Raw genomic sequence first — 9,543 nt, forward strand, 5'->3', positions numbered from 1 at the left:
TAAAGGTAAAAGGGGAAGCAAGTCAAAGAAAATGAAATTTTCGTCCAAGTTTGGCATATTGGGATAAAATACGACCTGAGCTACAATACCTGGTATTTATGGACTAGTGACATGCAAGGTACTACATGCCCATGCTAGAAAAGTATATAAGATATGTGAAAAGTTAGTAATATTTTAAGTAAGTGGAAAATATTCTCAATTTTTCGGGTAATTAGTTAATTACCGAGTAACGGGACATTACCTAATTACCCAATAAATGGATAAAGATTAAATATCCCACCCCATCCCCACGTGGAAGCTAGCCACAATATCAAGAGATGACTAAGAGTCATTCCTTGCTTTGGTGTCACAAGGTAACAATTTCTTTCATTTCCAAGACTTTGAATATCAAAGTCTTTCAATTCAAAAGGGAAAGAACGTTATCCATCCATATGAGCTCCTTCAAACTTTCCATTCTAAAAGACATATTAAAGATCAGATTTATAACTTAAAGAAACGTGTGCTTCATTTCAAAGTGAGCTTTATTTCAACGTAAGCTTCATTTCAACGTGAGCTTCATATTCAATTACGTGAGCTTTCAAAAATTCAGTAAAATGATAAGTGCATCAGTCAACATTCGAGGACGAATGTTTCAAAGGGGGGAATAATGTTACGCCGCACAATATTACGTCAATGTTATGCTCTGCAGTAATATATTACGATTGATGTTACGTCCTGCGGTAGTAAGTTACGACAGTGTTGTACCCATCGGTATTATATTAAAGTGATGTTACGCTTCGCAGTAATAAGTTACGACGATGTTGCACCCTGCAGTAATGTACATTGAATTTGTCGTAAAGTAATTGACATCAGTCCAAGGAAAAGATTATTTGAGGATTATAAGGATTATAAGTGATGAGTAAATTTGTGAAGTTAAGAGGGTAAGTAATATCAAAGAAAACGAATTTTATCGAAGTTTGGCATGTTGGGGTAAAATACGGCTCGAGCTAAATTACCCGATAATTATGAATTAGTACCATACGAGGTACCATATGACCACGGTAGTACAATATATAAAGTATATATATGAAGTATTTTAGAAATAAGTAGAATATTAAGTAATTTGAGATAATTTTTAATTACGCGTGTAATTGGTTAATTACCGGAACATTACCTAGTTAATTAATAATTAGTGATTATCTTTGGATAAGAATTATAAAATAAACGTGGCAGCCTCCCCCTGTAACTTAAGATGACTCTTAAAGTCATTAATTAGGTGGCAAAGAGATGTGGACTTTTCATTAGTTACCTGCATGTTTTAATATACTTGTAACGGAAAGATTGGAGGACCAGTTGACACCCATTTTCGACACAGTAGATAGCAAAACTAGAAATCTAGGTCTTCATAAAAGTTATAGATTTATGTCTTTGTGATTTTTTTTAACAACAAGATTTTGTGAAGCCAAATGAGACCTTGATCAAACCTGCATATAAATAGTCAAATATTAGATTTAATGGATTACATTAGGGGGCATATTGACCACCGTAGTACTTGCATTAGTTCTTACAATTGAAGTTGCTCAAAGAAAGTCCTATCTTTGTTGTACATTGATTCAGCATATTGGATTGAGTTGACTTGGAAGTAGATGAAGTATTTCATAAAGGAACAAGTGCAGTATTTCATGTTTTCATCCTAGTATAGTCCACAAGCAGCCCATTTGGTAAAAGGCCTTTCAGAAAAGCTCAACTAAACAAGAAAAGGAAGAAAGATGTTTTTTCGCTCAGGTATGTTAAGGCTAAGCTCTTCTTTCATTTGGCATGATCTCGTCATTATATTCACATACCGGAATTTACGTATATTTTGCTAGTCTCGCAAATTGCGTATATTTTTCTAGTGTTGTAAGTTATAATATTCTCCTTATCGGGATTTCATATTCAGTTGAGTATTTCCTTCTTTCAGTCAAGAGAGCAGAGTGTGAGCACGTGATTTTTGTTTCACACGACAATCGCTCCAAAAAGAAATAAAAAATAATAATTGGCCCTGCTGTACAATTTTGAATTTCTGTGCGGCACCTTGTTGATTTATTTGTGACTTCGGCCCATTTTTATTTATTTACTTTATTAAAATAAAATTCAAAAAATATATGTGTCCTGCATAATTCGAACCGTAATCCGGTCGTTAAATAGAAAATCATGAATAGGCATCTTCGTCCGTGATTTTATTTGGTTTGACTTTACCCGTTTTTAGTGTGTGTGCAAATAATTGTATTGAGTGTGTATTTAATTTTAATTTGATTTTTTGGCTTAGTTTTGTTTTAAAATAAATAAGAAAAAGGAAATAAATAAATAAAAAATAATAAAAAAAAAAATAAAGAAAAGACCCCTTCCCTTCCGGACTTGGGCCAATTTTAACAAAATTGGCCCAAACAAACAGCCCAAGACCCAGGCCTGCCCGGTCCAGGCCACCTGATGCCCAGGACGTCCAAACGACGTCGTTTGAGTCGTGCCTGATCTGGGCCGTTGATCTCAGATTGATCAACGGCCAAGATCAATCCCCGTAACCCACCAACAAACCCGACCCGTCTCACCCGGACCGACCCCAAACCTTTATCCTTGAAACGACGTCGTCCCTGGTTAGCCAAAGGATCCTGGCCCTTCATCTCATCTCATCCAACGGCCAGGATCCATTTGCTCACTAACTATATAAACTCCTAACACTACCCTGCCCCCCCTATCCAAACCCCAGCCTTCGTCGTCCTCACCACAACCCCCAAACCCTAGAGCCGCCCTAGTATCCCCCACCATGAAAACCGGCGGCATGAACGCCGGTGACCTTCCCCTTAACACCATAGAACCCCCTTGATGTCCTTGAACCCAAATCCATCAACCACACACCTCGAATCCTATCCCACCTTCTCGAATCTTCATTTGAAGATTCGAGTCGGAACCCAATCTACACCGATCGGCCCTAAATTCATACCAGACACTCCCCAGACCCCCCTCGTGACCAAACCATACTTGGTTTGGTCCGAATCTAACCAGGGAAACATGAATCCCGGATCTGAGTTTTTGGAACTTTGTAGTTCTTCATCACTGGCCCATGCCCGTCCGAGCCAAAGAGATTAAGGTCTAATGGACCTTAATCGAAGTGTTTCTCATCTTAGAAACACTTCGATTAAAGTCCGTTCAGCCTTAAGAAAGGTCTGTCCAAATCCGAGTTCAAACTTTTAACTTTGCAAGTTTTAAGGTGAGTTTGCTTTCTTTCCTTTATTTGTTTTAGTCCGTGTGATTTGTTCATGTTTTGTTTCAATTTGTGTCTTTAAATTTTACCACCTTCTGTTTGACCACTTTGCCTGAACCACTGTGTTTTGTTTGAACCCCTCCTATTCTGATAAGACATGTGTATTGGTTGTATTCCAAGTTTGTACTGACTAACTGATTCCTCAAAGTATAATTCTGTTTAATCAGTATAAGTCGAGTCATGTGTCCCATGCTTTTGAATGTCTGATTTTTGGCTACGTTTGTGTATGTTAATGCTATTATAGTCGAGTCGACATGTGTCGTCAATTAGTTTCAACTGTCTGAACAAAGTTAAATCGATTTGCTTCTGTTGAACATTTGCCTGAATCAATTAAGAACCAGTTTTGTTTACTTATAGCTGTTGGATTGTTTGTGTTTAAATTCTGAATTGGAAGGCATGTGCACTCGTGCACAGCATGTGCATTGGTGCACCTCATGTGCTTTGTGCACAGCCTGTGGCCTGCATAAAAGTCTTTGTTTAAATTTAAAATGGTTTGACAGCATATGCTGTCAACATATCCTACTGCCCATACTTGCTTTTAGTTAAATAAAATGGAAAAGTTAAATCTGCCAGGGAATGATGGGGGTTAATACTTAAATAACTAATTGGAATCTGAAAATGAAAAAAGGGCACATGGGAGAGGTACTGTTGATATTCTAAACAGGCTGTTAAAAGGAGTAATGTGAAGGCTTATAAAAGGGAGAGAGATACAGAATTAGGAGATAGATATATACAGAATTAGAGGGGAGAAAGAAAATACAGAGACTGTGAGGAATTTTTGAAAGAGAGAGCTGAAATACATACAAATAGATACACACAGAGCATATAGGAGAATTGGAAAGAGGGAGGGGAATACACATTGAGAGATAGATATACACACACAAACAGAAAAGCTGGGAAAGAACTCTGTTTGATAACACAGACAGACAAAAACTAGAAGTTGCATTCTTAGTTGCTGTTTTGATTTCACTGGTTTTGATATGTTGTCCAACACTGATTCCTTCTAAATCCAACTGAGTCTGTTGGTCGTTTGTTGGTCTATTCTGAGATTTGGTCTAGCTGGGATCTAGATTCTACCCCAATTGTTTCATCTGTTGCTGCTGCTGTTACTCTGATTCCTGTTGCTGCTGATCTTCCCTGTTATTCTCCTTTTCTTCTATGCATTTCAGCCTTCCAGGTACACATTTCGAGTCCCGTATTGATGTAACTAAAACAGTTCGAAAGCATGAAATGAAAAGGTTTGAAGAAGTTCAAGTATTTGTTGTGATATTTACGGTACATTAACGGGTTTGTAAAAAATTTGATTAGTTTATAATTCAATAGTTTGAAAGCATGTACTGGCACTCGATTGGGTTTAGCCCTTTGTGTTTTAGTTTGATAGTTGTTTGTTAATACGGGGTATGTATACTCCAATCTTATACAATGCTGTTTCTGTTTCATTTAATCTTTTTTTGGTTCCGTTAGGCAATACATAGGATCACGCTCAAAGTCCCATTAGTAACAATGTCCAGTAACTAAATCCTTTAATCTAGTCTAAATAAGTTTGGTTAAGTTCAGCTCAAGAAATGTTCGGATTAAGTGTTATATTTCATTAGCTCGTATGTGATTCCTTGTCAAAATAAAAGCATTGTTCCATTAAAGTATAATGTTTCATTAACTTTATAGATAATTAATCATAAGAATCCGGATCAGGCCAAAGCATATAATTGAATTAGCACATACCTTTTCTTCTAGATTTAGAGACAAACGCACTAGAAATATAGTCACTGTAGGATACTCTTCTAAAATAATGAGACGAGTCTCGCCAAATAAAAATGCAAATTGCGGGGCCCTCAACAACTAATCATAATATTTAGAATTCAGGCTAGGCCGTTTAGTGAATCTCATGGCCTTCTCAAAAAATAATAACGCGTTAGACTCTTTAGGCGCGACTTAATTAAATCATATTCTTAAATTCGGGTGCACATTGATGTGACCCAAATCCAAATCTCAACGAAGTCAAAATGTGTTGACGATCACGGGCGCATTGATTGTGACGTGGTTCGAAATGCATTTTCACGACGTTGCAATTCTATAAAAATAAGTGATAATGATAAAAGCGGTTCAAACTTAATAAAAGCACATAAGTCACAACATGTATTTAAATCAGATATTTAGCCATTATAACAATTTAAGCGACCGTGCTAGAACCACGGGATTCGAGGGTGCCTAACACCTTCCCTCGGGTCAACAGAATTCCTTACTTAGAATTTCTGGTTCGCAGACTTCATTTGGAAAAGTCGAATATTTTCCTCGATTTGGGATTCAAGATAAACCAGTGACTTGGGACACCAAAAGCCAAACCTTTCCCAAGTGGAGACTCTGAATTAAATAAATAATCCCATTTCGAATATTGTCACTTAAGTTGGAAAAACTCCACCCGTGCATCTAACCCCTCGGGGCTGGGGGCGCGCAAAAAGGAGGTGTGACAGCTCTGGCGACTCCGCTGGGGATGATGTGACCCAGAACCACTGGTTCAGGGTTCAAGAATTCGAGCTTAGAATAATTGTTATATTTGGCTTTATTATCTGACCTTTATTACATGTTTTTGCATAATGTGCTAAATGTTGTCTTTTACCGCTTTGATATTATCTGAACTGTATATAAACTGTGCCGAAACCTTTCTCCTCTTACCTCCGGGGAGAAGCTCGCTGGTCGAGACTCCCTATTCTGTTAGTGTCAATGCCCGAAATAAGAAAGAGGACGGATAAGTTACGAAGCCGGACGGCCTTTTGGTTCCCGGTAAGTTGCCCCTCCTCGACTCGAGTTGTCCGCTCGGGTACACAGTCTAGAACAAATACCAAGGTTTGAACCTAGTATAACTCGACTTCATGCCGGATCCCTAGTAGGAACGCTTATTTGCATCATGTTGCATTTGACTTAGGGGGCTCAACACAGGGGTTGGGTCCGTCTAGGACAAGCAACCTGAAATGAAAAGACCAACTTGCTGCATCCTATTTGTTTTGCGCATTTATTTGCTTCGGTTCCGCATGCTGACCGGTTTCTAAAAAAAAAGAAAAATAGCAGCGTAGGGAGATAATTACTTATTTTGGAAAAATAAAAACAATGTCCTAGTAGTGTCGAAACCTCGTCGGAATTTTTCTAAAAAAATATATAAAACCAAAAGTTGTCTTTTAGTTTGATTCATTAAAAAAAAAATATAAAAATTATTCTTTTCTTTTTAAGAAAAAAAAGGGATATTTATTTTAAAAAAAAATGGAAAACTCATAATTCAAAAAAAAGGTGTTATTTCTTTTGTAGTACCCTTTTATAAATTCGGACTAATAGTCCAAATATTGCAAAAAAAAAACAAAAAAAAATATATATATATTTTAGTATTTATCTTTCTCCAAAAATAATACTTATTCTTGATTGCTAGGTTTATTTGATTTTCTCTATTCACGATATGACCGAACTACGCGGGTCTGATTCTCACCGGATGTGAGATACGTAGGCAAACCCCATCGGTTCCGGCCCCAATTTTTAAAATCCAAAAAAAAAATATTTTTCATTAGAAAAAATAAATAAATAAAGATATAGAAGTTTTCTTTAAAATCAAATAAAATAAAAATAAAAAAATAAATAGTCTTCTTCTTTCTGAAGTCTTTCATATGAAAAAATGAAATAAGCAGCAACAAAAATCAAAAAATAATACTCTTTGCTTTCTAGTCTCTTTTTGTAAAATGTCCAAAAAATATATATTTGAAAAATTGAATTTCAAAATATTAGGATTTTTCTTTAGAAGTGCTTTTGTAAATAAATAAAACTCATAATTCCGCATCATTTTCTTAAAAGTCCCTCTTTCAAAATTCAAGAGGCAACATCATATACATTCTTTCTTCCGCAGAAAAGGTAAAACAAAACAAAAAAAAAATCAACCAAACATATTTTTCTTTTTTTTAAAATTTTCCAGAATTCCAGTCAAAAGCAAATAAACTTTTAGAAGTCTTTCTTTAAAAATAAAACAAGAATCAGAATAAACAAAATTTTCTTTCTTTTTTTGTAAGAAGTTCTTTCAAAAAAATCCAAAAAAACAATCAAATCTTTTGAGCCCTATGCTAAATGAGCACTTGCTTCTTTATTTTTATATATATTTGTTAGTTTCGAACTACGTAATGGTCTGATTCACGTAGGCATCGTGATACGTAGGCAATCCTCATCGGATCCGGTCGCTTTTCTTTTACTGCAAAATAAAAAAAAATAATGATAAAAGAAAAACAAAAAAAACAAAAAAAAAATTAAAAAAAATAATAAAAAAGAAAAGAAAGGGGAAAAACTAATAAAAATGCCGGAATGACGCATGCTCTCGTAGCAAACATATAGTAATCCACTTAACTGTATAGGTGCATCATGCCCAACGTGAGATTAACTATCTGTTATTTGCTGCAAATTAACCGTGCGCTTGTCGATGAGTATATCCAGGGTTTTTTGAAAGACGGTTGGTTTGGTGAAAGTCTGGCCTCGCACCCATACTTCACAAGGTCAAGGGGAAGTGTTCAGCTGCCTAGGGCCAGAAGCGGTACTCACACTTACTTCACCAGGTCAAAAGGAAGTGTGGGAATGTCTTCAGAAATTCCATTGCAAACAATCCCTGTTTCTGAGGAGAGTTCGATCTCAGCCGTCCTCACGCCTGAATCCGCAACTGCGGAGGAAAATAGAATCCTACGGCTCCGCATGCTGGAAATGCTGGACGACTGGAATAGTGGGAAAGAGCCGCCAAGTGTCATCCCCGGATTCCCTGAATTATTCTCCAGGTCAAGTGGGACTTCAAATGTTCCCATAAATTATCCTGCTACCCCATTCGGGTACCCAGCCACCTCAGCCTTCTCTGCTGGATCGCCTTCTGACCCTCATCCCCGAATGTCAGCCACCGATGCAAGCATGAACATCTTTACTGCATCGCCTTGCCCGATTACGGCACAGCCTGCCACGTACAAGCCAAGCTTTGACTCATCCTCTTTTACATTCCAAGCACCATCGTTCTCAATGGAACCAACTAGATTCGCTACCAGCACTAATCCTCTACCGCCTCAGTGCGAGCTTGCGCCCAGGCAGGATCAGAGCCCCAGGATTGCAGAACAAAATGAGATTGCCAAAAGAATGAGAAGCCTTGAACAAAGTTTGAAGAATATGCAAGGACTGAGCGGACAAAAGAGCGTCTCTTACGCCGACTTGTGCATGTTCCCTCATGTGCACCTGCCAACGGGTTTCAAGACCCCAAAGTTCGAGAAATACGATGGGCACGGTGACCCCATTGCACATCTTAAGAAATACTGCAACCAATTGCGGGGAGCCGGCGGAAAAGAAGAACTGCTAATGGCATATTTTGGAGAAAGTTTGGTGGGAGTCGCTTCGGAATGGTATATGGACCAGGACATATCTCGCTGGCATATATGGGATGATCTTGCCAGAGACTTCGTAGGGCAGTTTCAATATAATATTGACATCGCACCAGACAGAAATGCTTTGTCAAACTTAAAGAAGAAACCCTCGGAAAGTTTCAGAGAATACGCCATCAAATGGCGTGAGCAAGCGTCAAGGGTAAAACCTTCCATGGACGAGATAGAGATGGTCACTACTTTTCTCCAGGCTCAATAGTCCGACTATTTCCAAAACATGATGTCGGCCATGGGAAAGCCTTTCGCAGAAGCGATTAAGATTGGAGAGATGGTGGAGAACGGTTTGAAAACGGGAAGAATTTTGAGTCAGGCAGCCATAAGGGCAACCTCCCAGGCCGTCCAAAGCGGGTCTGGAGGAATGGCAAGAGGGAAGAAAAAAGAGGAAACGTCCATGGCGGTATCAGAGATGGGAGAATATCATAATTCCGGGCTTTGTTCTTCGGAAAGAACCTCGCAACATTATTTCCCCCACCAAAATGCGACCTACGCTCCTCAACCCTACATGGTCATGAGCACCCAGCCTTATATCCAGCGGTCACAACCAGTCAATCGGGGGCAGGCCCCACATCCTAGGAATCAGCCTCCTCACCGAAACCACTACAATCCTTGACCTCCTCCAAATAATTTCCGTCCTCGGGAACTACCCAGGAGACCCAACTACACACCAATCGGTGAACCCTATTCCACCCTATTCCCTAAGCTTGTCCAAATGAATTTGTTGCAGCCCATACCACCGAACGGGCAGAACCCGGGATCACCATCATATCAGCTGGGTGTCAGATGTGCATACCATTCAGGGGTAGGCGCACGACACCAACGACTGTT

General features: G+C 38.5%; 1 long non-coding RNA gene across 1 annotated transcript; it reads left to right on the forward strand.

Annotated features, from left to right (window-relative positions):
* The first annotated feature begins 1,344 nt into the window (after positions 1 to 1,344).
* LOC142176537 (uncharacterized) lies at positions 1,345 to 4,613 on the forward strand. Its single transcript, XR_012705198.1, has 2 exons — positions 1,345 to 1,764; positions 4,450 to 4,613. It is a non-coding gene; the product is annotated as an uncharacterized LOC142176537 (long non-coding RNA).
* The last annotated feature ends 4,930 nt before the right edge of the window (positions 4,614 to 9,543 follow it).

The sequence above is a fragment of the Nicotiana tabacum genome, chromosome 22 (assembly GCF_000715075.1).
Source record: "Nicotiana tabacum cultivar K326 chromosome 22, ASM71507v2, whole genome shotgun sequence".
Lineage (NCBI taxonomy): Eukaryota > Viridiplantae > Streptophyta > Magnoliopsida > Solanales > Solanaceae > Nicotiana > Nicotiana tabacum.